At 28.8% G+C, this 27,142-nt stretch overlaps 1 protein-coding gene across 1 annotated transcript in view; it reads left to right on the plus strand.

Moving 5' to 3' along the window:
* Window positions 1-27,142, plus strand: part of LOC114936108 (LON peptidase N-terminal domain and RING finger protein 3) — a 45,400-nt gene that overhangs the window by 3,286 nt on the left and 14,972 nt on the right. The window lies entirely within an intron of this gene.

The following is a 27,142-nucleotide window of genomic DNA, read 5'->3' on the forward strand; positions in this document are numbered from 1 at the left end:
TCCATTAAAATCGTATTATTTATCATATCATATCATATTGATATTAAAATTTCATTAGTGTATGTCACTAATTGCTTCAGGTGTGGCTTCAGTTTTAAATGAAAATGAAATATATTAATTGAATCAAATTCTACCTAAACTCAGTTATGCAGAATTTTAAAAAATGATATTATAGGAACAGCTTTATCAATATTTCTAAAATTCTAAAAATCAGACGACATCATTTTTAATTTGGTTTATACGCAAGCAAAGAGTAATACGGTTATATAAAGATTATTACGAAACATCTAATCTCTGAATAATGTTTCAGGCAAGACTAGAAATATACTGGTTTATCATTCGCGTTTCATAATTTGTCTCGATTTATTAATCAAAATTGTAAATATTTTGTGCTAATAAAATCACTTTTTTCAAGGTATCATTATATCTGAATTAACACAAGTAAACTAGTTGCTTAAAATGTGTAACACGTTTTTTAATCGAGATATGTGCAGATAGATATAAGACAATATGCATAGAGTCAAATATGTCGCAATGATGAGTCAAACTGACATTTCAGTCAGTTTTTAATTATCACACAAATTATCTATTATTTAAAATTAATTTTGGTTTTTTAGAAATAATTTATCTCTAAATATAAATTTATCGCTAAAAAGCCTCTACAATTTTCTCATCAGCTTTGTATACTGCAAAACATTAAAAAACATGTGATACTACTTCTTTATTTTTTTTTTGTAGAATAATCAAAGTGCGCATTGAAGATGATGATATCTCGAGCACATACATATTTGCCTTCTCTTTTTCTCCAATAATAAAACTCACGCACATTTGCTCCTTCTCTTACTACCTCCTGCAACTCATTTTTTATCATACTTGAACAGACTGCGATTATTGACCTCTGCGTAACCGGCTCGTAAACATCTGCTCCTATCCGTCTTCGAGATTTTAATCACAGATTCTCTGACATCTAGATATCGAGTCTTCCTTTACAAAAATGTTATGGAAATATAGTTTTCCAACATATGATTTTTATATAAAAGAAATTAAGAGGGTTGCTTTTAATAATTTGAAATATTTTAATAATCTTTATACTTCAGAAATATTTTTTTAAAAAGAATAAACTTTTATCTGAATTCTATAACATAGTAGAAATAATGAAATGTTGTTTGGTATTCTTTTATGTTTTATTAAAAAAAAAAAATATATATATATATATATATATATATATGTTGTTTAAAAATTAATATTAACAATTTAACTCCAATCTAAAGTGTATACTTTTCTAAATAAATTAAAAATTAAAGTATTACACATAAAATAAATTATTTTCTTTAAAGATAAAAGTTTCAAATTTTTCCATTACTATGTTTTGATTTGAATCGAGTCTTGATTATTTTTACATGAAAACTATCTAAACTTTTAAACACAGTTAAACTATATAACTTCTTGCTCTATGTCAATGAGCTATCATCACTGAGAATCTGGAATTTTCAGAACAGAACTGCTGATTTCTGGGTATTGTTTATGTTTGAGTAATGCTTCTCTTGAGATCGCGCGTGTCTAGTAAGCAACGTGAAAATACTTTATTTTTTGAGAACCAACAGTCAGCATCATGTTTAGCGGAAATTAGAATTATATTTAATATTTTATTTGTAATTGCTCTTAACAGAATTTAAACTAAATAAATTAATAAATTTTTATTGATCTATCAGAAAATCTTAAATTATTTTATTTGCAAATATAAAAAAATTTAGAAATTGTTATTGATAACATTTAGAATATCTTTATATTATTTAATTAATACAATATATTTAGAAAATATAATCTTAAAACAGTTCAAATTTTTAGCGAATTATTATTTGTTTTTATTTATTAAATGCAAAAAAATACTCGATATCTAGATGCAGTAGTTAAGATGATTATTAGAAAGTAGTGTCAATTCGACGCGGAATGTGTTATTCTCTAATATAACTGGATAATTATATGAAATAATATTTTGATTGATTTTTAATTGTGCAAATATTTTTACTCAAGCATATGCGCTATAAAATATGATTATAATAGTTACAAGTAAAGATAAAGTATAAATATATACTTCACACTCATAATGCATTTCTATTATTATCTGATAAACAAGATGTTATATCTGCTAAAAAAATTTTAGCAATTTGTATTCAAAAAAATAAATATATTAAAACGAAAAAAAATGAAATTGATAACTAACACAAATATTTTTTAAATAATAAATAATATATATATATATATATATATATTATTTTATTTTATTAGAGTGCATATGTTGTCTATGGATATATCTTTCTCTCTTTCTTCCATTCTTTTCTACAGAATAATTATTATACTTGTAATAATTATAATAATTATTTTTGCAACAAAAATCACTAACAAATTGAATACTTATAAACTTTTTTAAATATACACGAATGCATCAAACGTGTTAAAATGCATGGAAAGGGAGGCGACCGTGTTTGACTACGACGACCACGACGACGACGCCGTTAAGTTCACGGCCAGTTCGAGCGGTTCTTACATAACGTCTCTTAGAGAGATCGGTCTGAATCGACGACGTCTCATCCGGAGACACGCTACGTCTACTATAAGATATATCGTATAAATATTTACGCATTCTGAATCAATCCTTACGACGTTGAATGTTTGACTTACAAAGTCGTATTTTGAAATACGAAATTCTTTCTAAAATGTTAACCTGTATAGAACAATTTCTTCCAATATCTCTGTACCACTTTAATATTTGTGGATTACGTAAATAGCCTTAAACGTACATTTAATTATATTTCGATCGCGTCATTTCGAGGTGTCCATTTTTAACACTTTGTTTTTAATTAATATTTTTGTCACAAAAAAGGAATTTTAAAAAATATTTTTAGCTTTTACATTTTTTAATTTTATATTTTTAACTTGTATAGAAACTCGAACTTATTCTGTCTAAAAGAAATCATTTGTTTATAATTAAAGAGATAGTAACAGTTAAAAATTTATAGTAATAAAAATGTATAAAAAATATTAATAAAAATATTAATATAAAAATTTAACATAATATGTATAACATAATGGTGTATAATATATATAATACTAAATTTTTATATTTTTAACTGTTTATATATATTATCCCGTCAGTTATAAATAAAATTATTTTTAGTAAAAAACAATTCCTTTATATATTATATTTCTAACTAAATTCTTGCTTTTATGTATACATATCGTAAAACGACCGCGTTATTTCGATATTATTCATACCGTTTTTCGAAACGGTTGTAGAAATTATCGACAATTTCCAAGGCTATTAAGCAAGAGAATTACTAAGAACAATGATGCGTATACGCGATAATAAATAAGCGCTTCGTGACTAATCAGCCTTGCCGAGATCGTCCTTGTTATCTTCGTCATCGGACATAACGTCCAATAGGTTCTCTCGTATAAGAAAAGTATCTAAGGGACATTTATATACCGTGCCACGTACTCGATTAGATTCATCACCTAAGATTACATATTTATTCATTGCTTTAAACGATTGTCGATAATAAAATTCTTTAGCAGGCATAAAATTAAGAATTACTTTCAATTATGTTTAATATAAGTTCTTCATCAAACGAAAGAGAAGTTAATGCTTTATCGACACTTTATTAAGAATGCAAAATTAATAAAAACAAATATCTAATATATATATATATGTGTGGTTATAATATATCTCATTTCAAATAAATAAATAAGCTGAAGCAAAGAAAAAAAAGAGATGCGCACAATAATTAATTAGGCAATAATAATCGCGTAATACGATTCAACATAAAATTTTTTTGATAAATACTATTACGTATAATGCAAATGACGTATAATAGTTTATGCGTATATCTTCACACAAATATACTGTGCGTAGCACTTAATCAGAGTTCTCGTGAATATATTAAACTACACAATAAATTGTCTGGTTAAAATGCGGAGATTACGTAAAGCGACGTTATCGCGCGCGATGTGTTTATTAATGAGAGGTTTTACGCGAAAATAAAATTTTAAAGTTTGAAAGGAGATCTTATTAGTATATATATGAGCCATCTGCAAGTATGGCAGAGCAGTATTGCTCTCGGTCGCACCTGCATCGTTCACCTGGCTTGCACAGGTCGATTACGGTAATTTTAATAATGCTTTTCAGTGACGCCGCACGCTGTACTTAACTGTACTTAGAACGAAACTCTTTAGCGCGGGCATCAGGAGAAAATGTATTTTATTTCATCATCGTATTATGTAATAACTAAAGGAGTTTAATGCAATCGTGCGCATCTCCTTTATGCAAAATTAGCTTAATTTTTTACTTTTAATTACCTTATCTCAAAAAATCTCTTTGCACTTTAAATTTTGCAAAATTACAATTGCTTAAGAAATTGGTTGCTTTTAATTTCAAATTATATTGTTGATTATTATAAATTAGTATAGAAAAATTCAATTTAAAATTATGTTATAAAAGTAAAGTGATGTAATATAAGATGATTCATGAAAATTAGTAAATATGATAAATAATGAAGAAGAACAGTATAAATTTAAATTTGAATAAAAGAAATATATACACATTTCTGTTTCTCTCTCTTTTCCAAAGTATTATATTACAAACATCGATGATTCGATTGAAAACTTCTTCGTCAACCGGACGAGAATATCAGAGACACTCAATTCTGACTAATTCGTTATTTTAGTAAACTATGCTCAGATAGAATTAATATATGTATATGATTATGCACTTTCTAAATTGAGACATAATTATATAGAACCACTCCTCAATGTTTAAAGTCGACCAGACTGGCAATAATTTATTATAAATAATTATTTGAAATACAACAACGTTTCGGCTGTCATTGCAGCCCTTTTCAAGTACATCTATAAAAAGTTCAATCAAAATAATTATAATTTAATACACTTATTCGCAACAATTAATTATACATTTAAAAACAAAAATGTGTTACATACCAAATTTAAAACAGTAAATCAACTTCTATGCAAACTACCGACAATGTTAACGCTTGTTTTGATGAACAATGCAAGACTGACAGAAGTAAGCACATATTAAATAGATGTTAACTGTTCACAAGAATCTTAGTCACTAAGCGTTAAGAAGATAGAGACGAAACTAAATGTGTCTTTCGTAATTTAAATCGTCATAATAAAGTCAAATAAATAAAAATAAATAAATAGGTGGATATAAAAATAAAAATAAAATTAAAAGTAAAAATAAATATAAAACGACTTAAATAACGTCAAGAACACGATCATAAATCCCACTGAAATTCTCCGTATCTTTCTGTAAATTAATACTTTTTCCTTGTTTTTTTATGTAAAACATTTCTGCAATTTCTCTTTTTCTTGTCTGTTTTTCCTCATGCAGAATCACCGGAGAATCCCAACGGAACTCATGATCGTTGCAAGTCCGATGTAAACTAACGACAGAATGCAATGTCTTGTCTTTTTTTATGTTATTTCTATGTTCTTTAATGCGCGTTTCTAAATGTCTCTTTGTCTGTCCTATATAAGCCGAATCGCAATTCGCACAATCAATTTTATAAACAACATCAGTTCTTTTTAAGTTTTCGATCCCATCTTTACCTCTTTTTATCAACGTGTCCAATTTTTTTGGGACAGTATACAAAGCATCAATTCCACTTTTATTGATGTAACGCGTAATATTCTCGCTAAGATCTTTAATGTAAGGTAACACAATGCATTTTCGCGTATCAAATTTATTTCGATTGGGCGAGTTAAGATTACCGCCAAATTTAATCGCTCGAAGTCTTTTATTGATGTTTTTGTTAATAATTGTTAACGGGTAACAATTATTAATAAGGATTCTTTTGATTAAATTAATATTTTCTTCATGAAAAATAGGGTCAGCGAGTAAAATAGCCCTATCAACTAGGCTTGTAATCACGCTAATTTTATATCTCATAGGATGATTTGACAGAAAATTAATATAGCGGCCTGAAAACGTAGGCTTTCGGTACCAATTAGTCGTCAATCTACCACCGATACGTATAACGTTCGTATCCAAAAAACTCAGAGAACAATTTTTCTCTAGTTCGAACGTAAACTTAAGTCGAGTGTGGAAACCATTGAACACACGAAGCATATCCTCAATTTTTCCTTTCGGAATAATTGAAAAAAGATCTTAGCGAGAATATTACGCGTTACATCAATAAAAGTGGAATTGATGCTTTGTATACTGTCCCAAAAAAATTGGACACGTTGATAAAAAGAGGTAAAGATGGGATCGAAAACTTAAAAAGAACTGATGTTGTTTATAAAATTGATTGTGCGAATTGCGATTCGGCTTATATAGGACAGACAAAGAGACATTTAGAAACGCGCATTAAAGAACATAGAAATAACATAAAAAAAGACAAGACATTGCATTCTGTCGTTAGTTTACATCGGACTTGCAACGATCATGAGTTCCGTTGGGATTCTCCGGTGATTCTGCATGAGGAAAAACAGACAAGAAAAAGAGAAATTGCAGAAATGTTTTACATAAAAAAACAAGGAAAAAGTATTAATTTACAGAAAGATACGGAGAATTTCAGTGGGATTTATGATCGTGTTCTTGACGTTATTTAAGTCGTTTTATATTTATTTTTACTTTTAATTTTATTTTTATTTTTATATCCACCTATTTATTTATTTTTATTTATTTGACTTTATTATGACGATTTAAATTACGAAAGACACATTTAGTTTCGTCTCTATCTTCTTAACGCTTAGTGACTAAGATTCTTGTGAACAGTTAACATCTATTTAATATGTGCTTACTTCTGTCAGTCTTGCATTGTTCATCAAAACAAGCGTTAACATTGTCGGTAGTTTGCATAGAAGTTGATTTACTGTTTTAAATTTGGTATGTAACACATTTTTGTTTTTAAATGTATAATTAATTGTTGCGAATAAGTGTATTAAATTATAATTATTTTGATTGAACTTTTTATAGATGTACTTGAAAAGGGCTGCAATGACAGCCGAAACGTTGTTGTATTTCAAATAATTATTTATAATAAATTATTGCCAGTCTGGTCGACTTTAAACATTGAGGAGTGGTTTTTTATTAATTATTACTGGCAACCTTAAGGATTATTATTTATAATTATATAGAATAAAGAAATGTTTTAATACAAATATTCTTTATAATAATAAAAATCAGTAAATTAGAAACATAGTTTGATCCTTATTAAAAAAAAGCTCAATTTTTAATTTATAGAGTATAAAAGAAATTATAGATTTCATTTTATATATTGATTCCTTAAAAAAGATTTCTCTAACAATTAAAAATCAAATCTTTTTTTAGCAAAATTTCAATAAAAAAAAATATCTTCTATTTTGTTCCAACAGTTGTCTTGTCACATTTCCTTACGTCTTTCTTCTTCTCTTTGAAATTCACGTGTCATTGTTGGGAATAACTGTACATATAAAGAATGCCGCCCACACAAGCGCATTTCTCTGAGAACGATTCTCGTCTCTGCGCGTATTCGCGAATCGCGGAGTTTCGCTTCTCTAAAGGCGGCTATAATTAAATGCGACGCGTCGCTGCGCTTATATAGTACAAATTTAGCGTGCGTCGAGTCGCGTCGCGTCGCGCCGGTGCAACGCGCTCGACAAAATAAAAGCGGTGACAGGCTGCGAGAAGCGCGCTTTTACGCTCCTTAACTATGCACGCGAACTCCATATATCGGATTCGCTTATATAATGATCGTCGACGTTGCTTTTCTCGTCTCGCTTTTCTGTGTCGCTTATCGCCGCCGATAAGCATGAAATTACGCCGGTGGATCTATTAGACGCAGCTGCGTACATACTATGCTTGATATTGTTGATGCAATAGAAAAATTATTTAATTGTTCAATTATAACTTTTGAGAATTTTTTAAAAATTTTTTCCAAAATCTCAAAATTAAATTCTATAAATAATTTATTTATTAAATTTTCTTAATCTTAGATGATTATGTTAATTAAAATTTGCCTATTTTTTTAAATGTAATTTTTAAAAATTTAGTCGCAATTGGAAGTATGCAATAAATATGCAATACATTTTTTGGTCAAGTAAATTCTTTGTCAGTTTTCTTCAGTTCTCGAAATTATATTAAAATAAGATAAATATTTATTATCAATAACGAGAGCAAATATTAGCAAATATATTTCTTTATATATATATATCTTTATATAAAGAAAGATATACTTCATGTTTATAAAAATATATCCTCACTCACATATACATTCTAGTTACTATTTGAAAACGATCGAAGGTTAACGATAAAGTTTTATATAACACGTAAAACAATGTGGGGAATATTAAAAATTATCTCGCGTTATCAGCATATATATTCATTGGTCAAACTATTTATTGCTCATCGCAACGTTTGTCGATACCGTGTGATATCAAAAGACTTTCAATATGAAACGCTTATGCAAGATGAAACATGATATTAAGTCGCGTGTGGTGATTGGAGATAAGGCAAAATGCGCAAGAAGCTATTTTAAAGGAAACATTTTTAGCTGTCCTCGTTTTTATTAAACATAGAAAGAATTTTCTCTTAAAATTTACCCTGAAAATCATGATAATCGTGAGACAATATGGTATTGGAAGAATTTTATAAGAGTTTCTCTAAATATTTACCACAATAAAAAAATTAATATTTATCACAATAAGATATAAAATATGTTTAATTTTACTATGTACATATTATTATTTTTTAGTTTGGTAAATATTTAATCAGAGGAACTCATAAACTTCTTCTAATATCATATTGTTCTACGATTACCATGATTTTCAGGATAAATTCTAAGAGAAAAGTCTCCCCATGTATACTTTTTCTAATAGCAGAAAAGTGATAGGATCTAAGAGTATGTTTTCTCAAAAATAAACCTAAGCTAAATGTATTAAAATATTGACAAGCATTCAATTTCTAAATTTTTCATTTTTCTGTAGAAAGATTGTTTAATTATTTTTTTCTTTATATTATCACACCTTCTTTTTAAACAATTTTTTTTAATATGTCGAAACATCTAATTTTATTTGTTAAATAAACTCTTATAAAATCCAAATAGTAATTACGCGAAAATTATTAAAAAATATTTTTGTACTAGTACAGTACACAAATTTGCATGTTTTATTTAATTTTTATAATTGCTTCATTAATTTTCTTAATTAAATTATTATTATTCATAATGCACATATTTCAAACAATTATACATTTGCGTTCAAAACTATTTGAATTCGTAAAAATTAAGCCCACTGTAATCAACCGATGACCCACTTTACTGTAATTTAATTTCTACCACTGACGAATTACAAAAAGCTTTTCATGTATTATTCTCTACTTTGATTAATCCTGTAATAGCCAAATAAAACAATGTCCGACAAAGTTTTGCTGAGCACACATTCACAATTGAATTTTAACGCTATAAATAACATGCATAATATAACGTAATATTCCAAAACGTCGTTAAAAGCTTACCGATGCATTCAAATAAATTCAGTTTTACTGCGTGTTACTCGAAAACCAAATTAAAATAATGTATATTACTGGATATATTCGCTCATAAAAATTTTAATGCAGATTTATTAATCTCAAAAGAGAGCAGAACGGATTAAATTCAATAGACAATGATAACGCATACATATTCCACTCATGTATATATACGATTAATTTTATGTATTTAAAGAATTATGTAGATACACTGCCGATAATCAATCAATTATACGAGATGAGTATACGTTGCATATTTATAAATTGCTATTCGCCGCGCGTGCACAATTAAATATGTATATACATTCTTAATTAGGTGTTAGATTGCTTTGACAACTGAAATATTTGCGAAATAATTCAAAACTGCGTGGCATTAATTCCACACTGTCATTATAAATTGGCCTACATATTTCGAGAGATAACATGTGAGAATAGCATTTCACTCACCTATTAACTAACAAATTGTAACCTACCGTTTCGTCGTCCGTGCGTCCTGTCAATTTGGCATGAATTCTCGAATGATCGGTCCCGTGCCGTGCATCATCTTCATCAGTTCGTCGTCTGGTACACAAATACACGAAATGAACACAACAGAGTCAAATATACTCGGCACTTTTCTATCTTTTATGGACCGAGTACATTTTTGCGGTAACACTCGCGTCTACGCGACTCGCACTTCAAGCAATTTGAATCTTCGGCGCCGCTCGGGCAGCGTCGGGCGCCTTCGGTTCCGCGCGTTCCTGTGTTTAGTCCGCGTGTTCCACTCATTCGGCGCGTATTTAGTTCGTACGGCGCGTATTCCTTGTATAGAAAGGTCGCATTTTTTACCTTTACCCTTTATTTATATAAATCTTTTTGGAGTAAATTTTGTAAATTATAAATTAATTTATCTTTATGTAATAAAATTATCAAAGAAAGTTATTTATCATATATTTTTGACAATTATTAGTTTTTTTACAAGAGGTTTGATTATAAGCTCTCTATTAAAATAAAACTAATTATTATAAATTAATTATTATATATAAATATCTAAATATTTATATTTAATTATAATTATTATAATTTTATTATATTATAATTAGTTTTATTTTAATAGAGAGCTTATAATCAAAGCTCTTGTAAAAAAAGAATTAATAATTGTTAATAAATTTAATAAATTGTAATAAATTAATTATTATATATAAATATCTAAAAAGTTTACAACGAGAGATCGATATCAAACGCGTCGAAGAAGTTGTTTGTAAATATTATATGGCAAATTTGAGAAAAGACACCCTCACGTAAGGACATAAATCAAATAAGACTTGCGAGCAGTGATCTCGCCTGAATTAGAACAATGTGTTCCCTCCGAGGGAAATGAGGAAAGCGACGCGTTTATCGGAAAACACATCAGACTTGCGGTCACCCTTTTCGCAAACCTCGCGAGGAGTCCCTACTCGAATCCGGCACGTGTATGGATCTCTGCCAAATCCGCGATGTCACCGTCAATTCGAGGAACTCTCGCTCCCACAGGAGAGCCACGAGGACGCGATTTCGGCGAGTATCCTAGCGTATCAAGGACGCGCTCCGGTAAGTGTTCCAACAATTTACAAAAAAAAACAACCAGAACGATTTTTAGGTCAGGGCCGTGCCAATCCCTGATCTCGCGAGGAAAGACCTCGAGAGGAAACTTATTTTCGAACGAGTCCGTGCTCTCTTTGCTACTGCTTTATTTGCTTTATTTTGCAATTCTGCACGATAGTGGATTACAGCGGAATGTTAGCGTATATTTGCCTTTCTGTCGAGATCTTTTTCGACTTAATTTAATGACTCTTTTATTCACCTTTTGAATAAAAAATGTTGAAAAGTATTTTGTTTTAAAATAATATTGAAATAAAATTAAAATATAATCTGACGTAAATATATGAACACACACACACACACTGTTACATTTAAACAGATTTATCGATATAATGAATTTTAGAGGTAATTTACATAGTAGATGACTTTACGGTCTATTAAATGACTTGTAATTACGCTTCCACGATCATTTATTTTCACGCTGAAACTGTACGACGTCGCATCTTTGATCCAGCTTTCAGTTCTTAACACAATTCGCAAATAGATTTAAGAATAGAATTTAACGAACTAATTTCGATCATTTGTTAACCAAAGACTAGCAAGTCGCGACTACTGCTAGTTGGATTTGCATCATTAAAATTAACAATGCTTATTGTGTGACAATGTGAGCAAAATAAGACGTGTCACAACAAAGAGATACGTGCTATTTTATATAAATCTTATGACAGTTTTTAATTAGATAAACTTATTCTGATTCAATTGTTATATTATATTATATTACAAAAATGTATTCCTAAATTATATTTATATTCTTAAATTATATATCTAAAAATTCTTAAAGTTTCATTATTCGGTTTATTTGCTATATTCACATATAGATAATGCCATTAGATTTATATATTTTTACATATACATTTATTTAAATATATATATTATATATTTTTTCTGAATTGTATTTAGCAATTTAGCAGGCGATAACATATATTTGCAAATAATGTAGTTTATTTTTTATTTTTTCAATCTTGTTATGAAACTCTTAATTTGTGATCATGTGATTATATAAAGTATTAAACCGCTTCTTTCTGAATTATATTTAGCAATTTAGCAAACGATAATATATATTTGCAAATAATGTATACAGTTTATTTTTTATTTTTTCAATCTTGTTATGTGTGAAACTCTTAATTTATGATTATGTGATTATATAAAGTGTTAAACCGTCTATCATCAATGTATATATGTTCAAAGCTAATCTTATCAAAGAGTAATGTCGTGAAAATTTTCACAATAGTTTAACTTAAATATCTTTTACACTGTCATATGTGATTGTTCTAAAAGATTATTAAAAATTAAATGTTATATATCGCGGAAATCGTGTATTGAAATCAACTTTTCATGCATTCAATTAAACAAAATTTTAATTTAACTATTGTGTATCTGAAAATGATGTACTATTTATTTATTTATCTATATTAATATTTATTTAGTTTATTTAATATATTAATTGTTTTAGTCACAATTCTACATAAATTATTGATTTAATAATAATTTTTTTTTAAATACGCGCATGAAAAGCATAATATATAAACATTTTCATATAAATGTAATGACATGTGTGTAATGTAATATAGTCTAATATAAATATTTAATGTCTTATACGAAGTATTGATGTAAAGAAATTAAAGATAAATTTATCAACACATAACAAATTATGCAAAAAAGAGTTAATGCGAAACTCATGGGCGTGACAGTGGTATCTGAAAAGCTAATCGTCGTGAAAGAGAACTGAAAGGCTAGTTTTAAATTAAGAGTATGTGTATATATGGAGAGGATAATTGAAGAAAAGAGATCAATGGTTTACGGTTTATGATGTCCGTACCGATAAAAGTGGGTTGCGTCCTCAATTCCTCTCTGATCGCGTATACATCTATCAATTGAAAGTTAACTTTTATTCGTGCTATACTATTACATTTCAACTTATATTCAGACAAAGTTAAAATTATTTCTTATATGACTTTGCTGCTGAATAATATTAATTATTTCATTAAAAACTTTAATAAATGAAAAAGAGATAAGAAGAATTTTATTCATAACTGTCTTTAATCATTTTAGTTCTCTGTACGTATAATGATCAAATGTAGGTCAGTAGGTTTTTATAACAAATTCTAAAATAATATAACATTGAAATTATTACATTATTATTTAGATTAATTGCATTTATGCTAGCTTTACGTTTTTTGTTTAAATCTTTTAACTTTTATTTTAATGCTCCTATTAAAAATGATTGAATCTTAAAATTATTTTTATAACATTTAGCCATATTTTGAAATCACTCTCATATTATTTTTTATTTCCGAATCTCTAAAATATAATTCGTTGCAATGTGTTTATTGACTACTACACAGAAGTATAATGTTATTATATTTTTTTAAATAAATTTTTCACTTTTATACATAATCTCTCTCACGACATTTAGCTTTTAAATATCCGACGAAACATTTTTACATGCAATTATTGATCTTTTTCCAAGAATGCACACTGCAGAGCCGTGCTTTTCCACGACTTTTGCTTGTTAGTCTCTGGTTAAGCGATCGATATATAAAAATTTCGTCACGTCCGAATGAAGTCTTGCAAATCTTCGAGCATGTTGTGTTACTGTGAAACGAAATAAATCCATCGCAGACGTATGATTTGTGTCAAGGTGACGACGCGATGCACCGGAGGGAAAGTCTACATATCGCTTTCCTCGCATTCAAGGGTGGCACAAGACAAATGCAGTTGCATCTTATCGCGTACTGATCAGATTTTTATATTATTATGTTAATCCTAAACATCTTTTAAATTTGATTAAAAAGATCTTCTTTTTAACATATTCTAAAAAAATCTGATATTGTGCTAAAGTTAATATACATATAGAATCAAAAACATTCATAAATTTTATTTTATCCATTTTTGTAATTCGTGATTTATGTCACTATCTCATTATTATTTTGTATGACATTTTCAATAGAAATGTAATATTGAAGTTTCTTTAGAGAATTTTTTAGTGCATATTTTCAAGATTAACATTATAGTATAAGAATCTGACTAACGAATAAGATGCAACTGCATCTTGTCTTATACTACCCTCGAATGCGAGAAAACCGAGACGTAGACTTTTTTATATGTATATATATTAACTTACTTTAGCACAATATCAGATTTTTTTAGAGTATGTTAGAGAAAAAATAATCTTTTTAATCAAATTTAAAAAATGCCAATTTCTAATCGCATTTGTAAAAGTTTATAAAATTTAAAGCGAGATGACAATATTATATCACTAGTAAATTCTCTCTCCATACATATGCACACACACATATATGCATTACATCACGGAGAATATCTTTACGCCCACGTATTGAATGGCTACATATGTGTTCAGAACGAATCCGGCTGAGACACATATAAATAGATATCACAGTTCCGGTCCTTATAGTAACGAAGAGTTTGGAGTTCCGAGGGCGATAATCGACAGCCACGCAGAAGGTCTCATGAGGTTGCTTCTATCAATGCAGGGTGCTTAAATTGATTTAGCCGCTTGAACTCTTACGTATTTTCTAATTGAGTCCGATTACGGCTCGTTTTGCGAGAGGCTTATTATTGGTCTACACGATGTATTGACTGAAAGCATGTTTGCACTATGTTGCTGTGTCGGACAAACATGAGTTAAAGTTGAGTTGCGTTCGTAATTATTATTATTGTTTCAATTGCACTTATCATAACAAATATTAATGCAAATAAGAAATATTTACATGAAATCTAATGACAAATAATGCATCCTTCGAAAAAAATATTGTTGATTTAAATTTTTTTAATTAATACTATCAATCATTTCTTTATCTATTAGCATTTTAATCAGCAAAGATTAGGAAACTTAATAATAAAAAAACGTAATATTCTATCGTTTGCAGTAGCGTTACAGGCATCTATAATGCTATTTCAGCCTCGTGATACAAGGTCTTAGTTATTCTAGAAATTCATTGTGTTATACGTGACAAAGTTATGCATACTTTAAAATTACATGTTACATGTACAAAAAAATTTCGTTCGTTGATTTAAGCGTATTTAGCAGTACAAATAAAATTTATATTAACAGTATAAATAAAATTTAAAATCTTTATTATGTTCTGTTGCTGTTAAAAGATTTAAGGGACAAATTTATTTAAGAATCTTTCTTTAATCTATTTTGTAAATTAAAAAACGTTATATTTTCTAAGCCGCACAGTTACATATTACATGAAAATATTACGTATAAAGAATACATTTATTATATATAAAAGAGAATTAGATACTCATACACAATGCATTGAACTTATAACTCTAAGGATTCAGCTTACAATTAATACTTTTAAATATAAATAACTCACATATATCGATATATAATATATTCAATATATGTAAATTCAATGTAAGTCATTTTTTATTAAATCTCGACATTATCATCTTGGAGACAATCAATTATTCAATTCAATAATTATTTAAAAAACGGCATTATGGCCTCATAGCATAAACTACATCATCTAAAACTCGAAAGTAAGCCGGCTAAGAATACGAACTTATAATCATTGTGGTTACGAAACGATCCAAGAACAATACAAAATAAAATCCGCGAACGAGCAAATCCAACTTTCGTAATTGACATGGATTTGCATGACTAAATGAGTCATTGAGCGAGACAATCTAATCAGTTAGTCAGATGATGACGTTTAGCGCGATGACAGAAATTCGGTCGACCCGATGTTAAATAGGAAATCGCTTATGAACGAACAGCCGTAGATCGATCCGGATCTAAAACCGGATTCGACGGCACGTTGTTGCGCCCAGTGTTTAAGTTGCGACGATCGAGACGAATTACGTAAGATGCTCGCGAGATTCGCTCTTACTCATTCGCCGGGTTGCAAGCGCGGGCGCGCACGTCAATTTGTGATTCACCATTTGATCCGGCGGAAGCCTTCCTTAATCGAGAGAGCGACATACACATTGAAAAAGTGTCGTCTAAATATTGTAATAAACTGCACTAATAATTAGAAAGCTTTGTACAAAAATACTAGAATGTGACTTTAAAAAATCTCTATATAGAGTACAGTATTTATAATTATATAATTATTAAAATAATTATAACTTTTTTTTATATATTTTCTATATAAAAAATCTGTGTGCTGAGATAATGTGCGTTAAGTTAACGTATTGTTTCACGGAAAAACCCGTAAATTATTAAAAGTTCAGGCTTTATTTTCAATAGTTTTATAGTTCTTGATAATATAAACGAATGGTTCCAGTCAAGGAAAATGCCTCAAAACAAACAAAGATGCCAAATTTAAACAGCTCACCCTGCGATATTTTTTTTCTTTTCTTTGTCAGATTTTCAAAGATTTATAATTTTATGTGATTTCTAAAAAAAAGTTTTATCTTTTGAAAACAAATAGCTTTGATTAAAATAGAATAATCACAAACAAATACGCACATGTACCAGAATCGAAGTAAGACGCTGATCGATTTTCAAAAATTATATTTTAAAATACTTTGCACATATATGTAGTCCTAAATACATATTTATAAAAATAATTTATTTCGTTATAATAAAACGTACTAACATATGCATCTACATGAAACGCTAATCGATTTTCAAGAGCTTTATTCTAAAGCAGTTCTCATATAGTATTAATATTCATATATTTTATATAAAAAGTTCTAATCGTGAGCACTATTAAAATATTGATTAGATAATTTATAAAAATGTAGTTAATACTGCTGATTATAATGTTTAAATAAACGCATCAATATGTCGAAAACTATACAAGAGCTGCTTTAATTTTATAATAACATACACAAATATACTTTGTGTTATATTAATAAAACTTTAAAAATTTTTTGTACTAGTGCAGAGAGAGTTTGTACTTTCTTTTAACACAAAATATTCATTTATCGAACATAATATGATATAGGATCGCATTGTAAAGAAAAGGTCGAGCATGCTCTCGACGTTTTCCGATATTCAATGATAAAAAGAGTTCGGAAAATGCAAATGGAAACTAGGTCGTAGTAACATGCAACTTATCTTTTTTTTCTATGACACGCATTTAGCATTTTTCTCCACATTTGGTATTTCGTAATAGATTGTCGCACAATCGAAATCAACCATTCAAAACTTGTTATTTTCCAGTTAAACACAATATCTACTATATATAATGCAGCTACTTTAATATGCGGATTAACTTATTTTTTATCCTTTAATATTCATTATGTAATGAGAATGTATAGTGAAATAATTATATAAAATATTTTACAAATTATGTTTAATAGTTTGCTCTCTCACTTTATAAAAAATGTTAGAAACTTAAATGAACAAGATTCTCGTTCTTCTGAACAAGAGACAAAGTATCGAAAAGAAAAATGCTACGCTTGCATAATTTTTCTCCTTCTGATAGTCTTTCTACTTCAAAAATTCTAACTTTTTCAATTTAAATCAAGTCGAGTTAAAATAGTTTTGTCTACTCCAGGGTGGATTCTGGCCAACCTAATTCTGAGCAAGCTAAATTTTTCGGAGCTCATCAAACTCATCAGATATCAGAATAAATAAAGAATCAGAATTACATTGAATTATTACCAGTAAAAGCCTTTGTAATAGAACGCATATATGAAAATATTATATATTTCATATTTTTCAAAGCAATTCTACAATTTGTCGAAATCGTCAAGAATTTTAGAAATGTCTCTTATGTTCTATATTTATCATTTAAACATAACTAATGAACGATGTTTATTAAACTTTAAATATTATCATGCCATGATCTCTCAAGAAGTTCGCGCGATCATCGAGATTACATGGAAAGTATGTACATAGCATTCCAAACTGCGCATATTTCAGATATTAATTGACAGCTAATGCAAGTAGCGTAATTCATATTCGCGAATCGGCAGAAACAGATGATAGTACCGATCGTTAGGTTCTTCTACCTGATTGCATGCAGCGAGAATCTCGTTGGCAAATGACATTTGCTCCCGTACACGTGATTTCTTCATGTAAGCCCGTTGTATAACTTATGAGAATGAGCTACGCAAAACGGCATGCTTCACATCGTAACAGCCCTATTCCACACGTGCCAAATTACGGCTGTAACTCTTATCAACGCTACTCTTATGTAACGCTCTTCTCCTCGACATGCTTTCCGTTAACAAAAGTTTCGTCAGCTATTCTCTTTTATCTCTCCAAAATATTTTCAATACTTCCTGTCAAATGAAAAAAAAAACCAACTATATCAAACGCACATATCTATGAAACATATATTGAATAAACTTGACAAAAAAATACACGGATATTCAGATCCAGAGAGAAACCTCTGCACACGTGGTTCCGTTAACCTACGAACTGTCAGACGTCTCCGTTAAGGCTGCAGCAAATGCATACACAAGTGCTGCATTGTTTAAGCAATTTTAAAAAGGCGCGGGAAAAAAAAGAGATAAATCCCAAAGAGGATCCTCTATGTGATTTTGGTAATTATCTTATCTTGTCTACTGCAAAACGCCAGAAGCTCGACGAGTATCGCCGGCGGAAACCGCGGACCAAGTTGGCAGGAAACGCCCAGAGTGTCTGGGATAGCCGGTCGATAAGCGGGACCGCCGGTTACGTAAAAGAAAATAATAAGAGCAATGTGACGTGCAACACGCCGGCCGGTCGGGCAGGCGCATGTTTGCCGTGATAAGATAGGGAGGCCCCGCGGTCACGTGCCCGGCGTACTGTCAAACTCCTCTGTTATGTAAACTTTGCGCTCTCCTGGCGAGCTGCCATACGCCGGCATTGCGATACATCGCGTCGGGTCGATTCCGCGCCGTCGAAAGGACTCCGATTTATTTTCGGCGGGACATGCTTTCTGACGTGTCTCGTGGCGGATACACTGTTGTTTCCTCCTTCCCGTTCGGGAAAAGGAGAAAAGTGGCTCGTAGACGTTTTCTCGTTCTTCGCTGTTAATGATTGCGTAATATATTTCGATCGCAGCAAAACCAGCCATAGCGTTAAAAGTTATTTCGAGATTAAGTATTTTAATTTTTATACATATGTATATATGACAAGAGAATGTGAAAAGTTCTTTACTTGTACATATTTATAATTAAATTGATCCATATGCATTTTTTGATCTGTTTTTAACAATTGAGATTTATGTATATCAACTGGATTATAAGAATTAATTCATTTATTATAACTATATTAATGTGGTATGAAACGGGCATAACTGTATAAAAGAAAAATAATAATTGAAAAATATTTTGTAATCTAATATTTTTTTAATATGTGCTATCGTTAAAATTAATAATAAATTAATTAAGTAAGACAACGATCATTAAAATGTTACATCAGAAATAAAAGCACAAGATCATTGATTAAGTATTCCATATAAATGTTGGTTAAATGTAAAAAAGAAAGTACACATATTTTTTAGAAAATTTAGATATTAAAAAATACAAGAAGGTATTTTTTAAATATTGAAATCTATTATTGCCGCAATTTCTGTTATGTAAAATATTTTTTTATTAAAGCATCGAGTCGAAAAGATCTTATAAGCCTATTTAAGCAGAATTATATTAAAGCTCAATTATTATATCAATATTTCAAGCCTTCTTTTTTTACTAATATTTAATTGATTATATTGGTTTAAAATTAATTAAATTATAATTTAATTTTTAATTGCTTTTCCTCTGATGTTATTAATGTTTTCAACACTTCTTTCAATTCAATTTTAAATTGACTAAAAAATAAAAAAAGTGACAATAATCCCAAGTGTATATAATTATGTATATAGGTCGAATATTTAATGCATTTCTCGCACGTGTGCAATAAAATATTCATTTAATACAAAACAAAGTATATCGTGTCGTGAAAACGACATATATTGCGAGGCGACAATCCTACATGTACGATAAAGTCAATCTGCTGTAACACATGTAGTCGTACATGACTACACAATACCGATGAACATAATGTGCCACCCACTCGTTCTCAACTGTCTCATTTTCTACGGTGTTGGACTCAGAATGTATATAAATAATCATGTTTATAAAAAGATCTAGAGTTGCTACTAAGAAATGCTACAATATTGCATCATGAGCTCTCTAAAATAACTATGCTATATATAATGTTAAAAAAATTGACTTATTAGTACCTACTTTTTTATATCTTTTAATATCTTTATCCTTATTCTTCTAATTATCTCTTTATTGAAAAAAATCTCAGTTGCAGAAAATTAATATTTAAGAAAAATTTTAAAATATTGGAAGCTATAATAAATATTGCATTCGAGTTAAAAATGAAATTTTATACGATTATATCTTATCATCTGCCGGGACGCGAAAGTAGAACATAAAAGAGCCGCTGTTATAGAGAAATGCTAATAATAGCTAAAATAAATAGCTTAAAAAAAATAGTTAATCGATGTCATTATATTAGCAGAAAATAATGAAAAATAATATTTTCACAATTAAAATATCTGAATATATCGAAGACGAAATACATTTCTCATTATTTGTGTATATGCGATATTTCGATAATATGAAAATACTATTAACATCTATATCGCGATCGGTCCTCGTCATAATGACACGGCTCGACCGAATCTATCTGCTCGTGGAGATCGACCGACCGATTGCGTAACGATAGATTTATATAAATGGTTACGTTGACACCGCGCGCGAAGCCCCGGCTGTAGTCGTCTAGGCTATCATTACATTATTTAACGAGGAGCGCATCGCATGGAGAGGTATGAAATTTGTTCTTCGAGCTCTCACGTAGCCAGGCAAATTTAGGCAAATACCCTAAAACAACTAAAGCAGTTTGATGGAATGAAGATAGTCTCGTGGATTTGTCGATTTAGCAACGAACTTATCTATTATATTACGTAACACATAAGATGTAATTTATATAAGTATCGTACATCTATATGATGTTCTTATGCTCGTAATTTTAAAGGCAAGGTCTAATGAAAAGAAATTTTATATAACGAAAATATAAAAATGTATGAATATACTTTATCAAAAACGATTAACGATAATCTGTACGAAGTTTTTTTATCAAGATCCAACTTATTTTCATATAAACAGAAAATAGGAAAAAATGAATTATAGGTTTCTTAATATAAAAAATACACATATAGATTATATAATACATGTAATACTATTATATAATATATACGAGTATTATGTCACTAAATTGAGAAAACGTAAAGTATTACGTCAGACAAATGCTAATTACTTGCGTCACAGAAAAACAGTTCTAATTATTCACAATTGATGTGCTATATATTTATATTATAAATTCGCGATAAAAAGAAAAAAAAGCAAGCTTTTATTTCTACATATTTTCAGCTATACTTAAATTGAATTTAGAATTTAACTGTTCAAAGATTAACAATATTACAATCAATAAAAAAATATATGATTACATTTTCATGTAAAAGAATAGATTAATCAGAAAAACAAATTGTAAATAATAGATAACACTTACAATTAGTATTTTCACAGAAATATTTGTAAGATATAAAATTTTCCTAGATTATTAAAGCACAAATAATTGAAAGAAATTATTAATTTTTTTTTTTTTTACATTAAGAAATCTCTCGATTAATTGACCGCGATTTTATATATGATTGCTTAAATTCACCAAAAATTTTCTTATTTCGGAGGCTTTTTTTCAGTTACGAGACTTTCGCCGGTACGGCATGCGCGTGCGTGCGCGCAGGGTCGGCGTTTCTGTCAATTACATAATAAAAAGCGTTATGTAAGGACTAACGCTACGCATATAATCGTAGGCAGCGCTCCGGCTTCTGTCTACCCCGACAAAATTGATCGGTCGATTTTGGACGTCGACCGCGAACTATGTATGTGGAACGATTTTCTGGATACGCGTCGAAAATTAGGAGCGATTATAATTAAGATTACTTAAAAGTCGGTAATTGAAGGTGGTATAAAATAATTAGGTATTATAAAGTTATGCGAAATTTTATATCATGGGGAGAAAAGTTTAAATGAGAGTGTAATTTAGGAAACTATGCACTGTTCGTTAACTATGCACTGTTCGAATATAATGGCTTATAGGTGATGACAGATGTGATTATTACTATTACTTTTTGGAACTATTAACAAATACCTATTATTAAAACAAATTATGCCTTATTACTAATATTATATTACTTAAAACAATATATTTACTCTATAAAGTGAAAAAATTTCTAAAAGAAGTTTTAAATATACCTATATAACGCATTATTTCGCTAACACATAATAGCAATAATGAAATTGCATTATTTTTAACTTTAGTAAATTCTATGAATACGTGATATGGAGAAGAATAAATCCGACTTAGATTTTAAACATATCGTAAATATTACGCTGAATGTTCTACATCTTATTTTGATTTTATCATTATAGTAATATATTTATTATTTTGTATGCATAGCATTGCATTTCCTCGAAATATTATTGATAACGCTTAAGCATTCTATAACTTTGTTACATAACATCACAATTATCAAATGATAACGAGTGTTCTCTAATGTTAAAAGCCGATTACATCGGAATGTAATCTATGCATACGCAATGCACCGGCTGCATTATTTATGTAAGTTAAAAATTGTATACACTTCTTGCAGAATGTTAAATTATAAATCGACAAAGAAATCAAAGTGTTTTCGAATCTCCTGCTCTTAGTCATGCAACATAATAATTAAATATATTTTTAAGGATACTTTTTGTATCGAATTAACTGTTCTTTAAAATAGAATGAAATAGAAGCAATTAAAAGACATATTAAAAATATTGAAAAAGAGACAGAAAAAGAGAGAGTAGGTCGGAGACAGGAAACTCAATCGAGAGTATCACGGCGGAAGTATCACTGGCTGTGATACTTGACCATGAAATAGCACCTTGACTATGCGCGAAGCCGCGGATGAAGGTTACCATTACTATCGCATGTCGAAGAACGAGAGGCGCTTTCTGCAGTCGAGAGAAAGTCGAAACACTTTCCACAGAGATAATTCCCGATAGTAATTGCTCGTAGCAAAAGTGGAACAGAAATTCTCGCACGATACAAAAGTGGAACACTTAAGATGTATATGTATGTGCATATATGCGACTCAACGATAAATTTTGAAAAATTTTAATTTTGTTGAAAAAGAAGAAGAAATAAATGTATGATTAATAAGAAGAGAGAAGCTACTAAAAAAAGCAAGAAAATACATTTTTTTCAAACTTAAATGGAAAGAATAAATAATTGTGAAAAGAACAATAAATATCTTTTACATACAAGGAACTGTCGAATAAAGGAAATACAAGATAATACTATAATTAACGTATTGAATAAGTGGTAACTATGTAAATAAATTATTGAGAATAAATGCAGAAAATTCTAGATAACGCGTATTATAATAAAGTGTATTATATAATACGAATGACGAAAAAAATACAATCAAATAAATAAGGAAATTTTAAAATTTTGTAAAAAATCAAGATATATTCTAATTAATATACGAGACATACTATGCAAAACAGGCGCATGCCAATTATAAAATATACATATATTGTTAAAAAATTAAAATATTAAATAGATACTTATATTACGTGAACTTAATTTTTTTAGAACGATGTGACTAATTTTTCAGAAATCGCAACTATATAATTGTAAATGTATATTTTGTAGTATACGTCAGTGCTTTATTTCTAGTCAATTTAATACATAATAAGAGAGTTTAATAAAGCAACTCATTGATGATGCATACTCCAATCATCGCTTGCAAAGAAAATGGATATCGAATTTATTGAGGAAACAGTAGGCGTTCAATGAGAATGAGCCTACGTGTTTAGGTATCGGTCATTATATATACGTCGCCGACGTCTATTATAGATATAGTATGTAACCGTCGTTACATAATATTACCGTTTACAATGAGCTCAACTCAACGAGATGTGTTAGGCGATAAACAATGATTTCCGTGCTCTCGTTTAAGGAATTGCACGATCATAGTATAATCGTAAATTTCCTACATATATTTGATTTTTTACTTAGAATTCCTTTAGTCGTCCGACTATCATATGTGTATTGTAAATCTATACAGAATGTTTTGAAAGGAATATATCGAATCGCAAGACTTCATGTTTCTCAGATGAGAAAGAATTTATATCAATTGATAAGAAAACTTTTGATAAAGAAAGATAAAGATATACCGAAGACAAAATAAAGGATATATCGTGTATAATGTTATCTTATTGAATATTTTTGTGCTTTTATATTCTTATTGTCCTATAAGATGTTCCTATTTATTGCAGATGTAAATTAAATTTGTTGATAATTGATTTTAGGAACCTAAATGAATTCTATAGAGATTTGACATTTTCTACTGAAAATCCACAAGTCTGATAAAATCCTTCTTTCAAAGCAACAATAAAGCATTACAGTAAAATCTATTATATGACATTTTTAAATATCTGACATTAATACTAATGTGCAAGAAATTATATAACTTAGTAGCTTGCTTACTCATAGTCATTCGAATAATTTGTTTCCAAAATTCTGACAGATTTTTATCGAATACGCTATATATCAAACTGTCACTTGGCAAACTATCCGCCAGAAATTATTTTGTTCTTACGTAACTAACTAAACTTACGATCTAATTCAACTGGAACTGCTCATTGAATTAAATGTTTGAGTATTTTCACGCAATTGAATATTTCTGCACAATCATTTAAAATTATAATTTATCTTAATTTATACGAAACATCTTGCTTCTGAAATGAGACGTAAATTAGATTAATAAAATTATAATATTGTTGACTCTAATTCTGTTAAGAAATTTTAATATTTCTTAATGCACAATTGTATAAATTCAAATGTAGTTCTCGTAATATTGTCTTACAATCGCGCTGATGAAATTATTAACAAAAAATCTTTTATATCTTCGACAAATAAAAATAAGGCAATATGTAACTTTTTATTGTGAGTTGTATAAAATAATTAATCGAATGTAGAGAGTTAAAACCTTCGTCAAAAAGTGAAATAATAAATTTGTTTAAAAAAAAATGAATAATAGAAAATTAACATATTATTTAAATACGATATTAACATATTATTTGAATACGATATTCATATATTAATGTTTACTCAATTCATATACTGCAATATTATAATACTGACATCATATTGTGCAAAAAGAAAAAAATGGTCAAGAAGAATTATTTGCGAAAGATTATAATACAAAATATTATTACAAGAAAATTAAATTGTCTTTTGTCGCGTGAAAATTAGTGATTTACTGATAAGGTCGAACGCTCGATTAATGCGAATGATGCAAGAATACGCGTCCAAGAGAAATATCTGCAAGTAATTTGGCAGATGACACGAGGAGAAGTTACGGCGTACGTTCGCTCCGTCGTGTGGAGCAATATTGATCGTTGCCAGAATAGAAAGACGAAATATACGTAAGAGAGAATCTCTATGCTTCTCGCAGCACACAGATAAGCAACGAGATGTCACACAGCAGTGATACATTGTACACCTCGCTGGTTGACGGATTATCATTAGTGTCTGCTGAATGACTCAAATAGCATATATCTACGTTCGCGGTTAATCTGACAGCTCTCACACGTACACCTACATAGGAAATATATTTCAAGATTGAGCACGCGTTACGGTATTTTATATAAATAGGTCGAATAATTTTATTCTTCAAAAATTCTTTTACATAAATCCTTATTTTGACAGCAGAGAATGTTTTCGAATCTATCTTTTTGATCAATTTCTCATTTATATAAAGTATACATTATTTATAATTTTGCATTTTATAATACTCATAAATAGTATAATTTTAATAGATAAAAATATGTTTTTACATAGAATCTTTATTGTTACTTCTATATAATTTATAAGATCCTATTATTACATATATTCAGTTATAGAAGAGATATTTTCTAATATGTGTTCTTATATGAAGTTGAGGGGATAAAATTCTGTGTTTTAGAAATAAAATTGATATCAATATAGAGCAACAAAATCTCGTGATCAGCTATAAGATGTGATTTTATAATTTTCTCCGAATCGAGGAATCTCTCCTTCATTTTTCTAAACAAAAAGTGACGTTGAAATTTCGTTACTAACCATAGTTATTCCAGGCAGCTTTACGGTATTTTATATAAATACCGCGTTACGGTATTTTATATAAATAGATCGAATAATTCCATTCTTCAAAAATTCTTTTACATAAATCCTTATTTTGACAGCAGAAAATGTTTTCGAATCTATCTTTTTGATCAATTTCTCATTTATATAAAGTATACATTATTTATATAATTTTGCATTTTATAATACTCATAAATAGTATAATTTTAATAGATAAAAATATGTTTTTACATAGAATCTTTATTGTTACTTCTATATAATTTATAAGATCCTATTATTATATTCAGTTATAGAAGAGATTTTTTCTAATATGTGTTCTTATATAAAGTTGAGGGGATAAAATTCTCTGTTTTAGAAATAAAATTGATATCAATACAAAGCAACAAAATCTCGTGATCAGCTATAAGATGTGATTTTATAATTTCCCCCGAATCGAGGAATCTCTCCTTCATTTTTCTAAACAAAAAGTGACGTTGAAATTTCGTTACTAACCATAGTTATTCCAGGCAGCTTTACGGTATTTTATATAAATACCGCGTTACGGTATTTTATATAAATAGGTTGAATAATTCCATTCTTCAAAAATTCTTTTACATAAATCCTTATTTTGACAGCAGAAAATGTTTTCGTATCTATTTTTTTGATCAATTTCTCATTTATATAAAGTATACATTATTTATATAATTTTGCATTTTATAATACTCATAAATAGTATAATTTTAATAGATAAAAATATGTTTTTACATAGAATCTTTATTGTTACTTCTATATAATTCATACATTCATAAGATCCTATTATTATATACAGTTATTGAAGAGATATTTTCTAATATGTGTTCTTATATGAAATTAAG

The sequence above is a fragment of the Nylanderia fulva genome, unplaced genomic scaffold (genome assembly GCF_048542155.1).
Source record: "Nylanderia fulva isolate GAGA-0341 unplaced genomic scaffold, ASM4854215v1 Scaffold19, whole genome shotgun sequence".
NCBI classification, from domain to species: domain Eukaryota; kingdom Metazoa; phylum Arthropoda; class Insecta; order Hymenoptera; family Formicidae; genus Nylanderia; species Nylanderia fulva.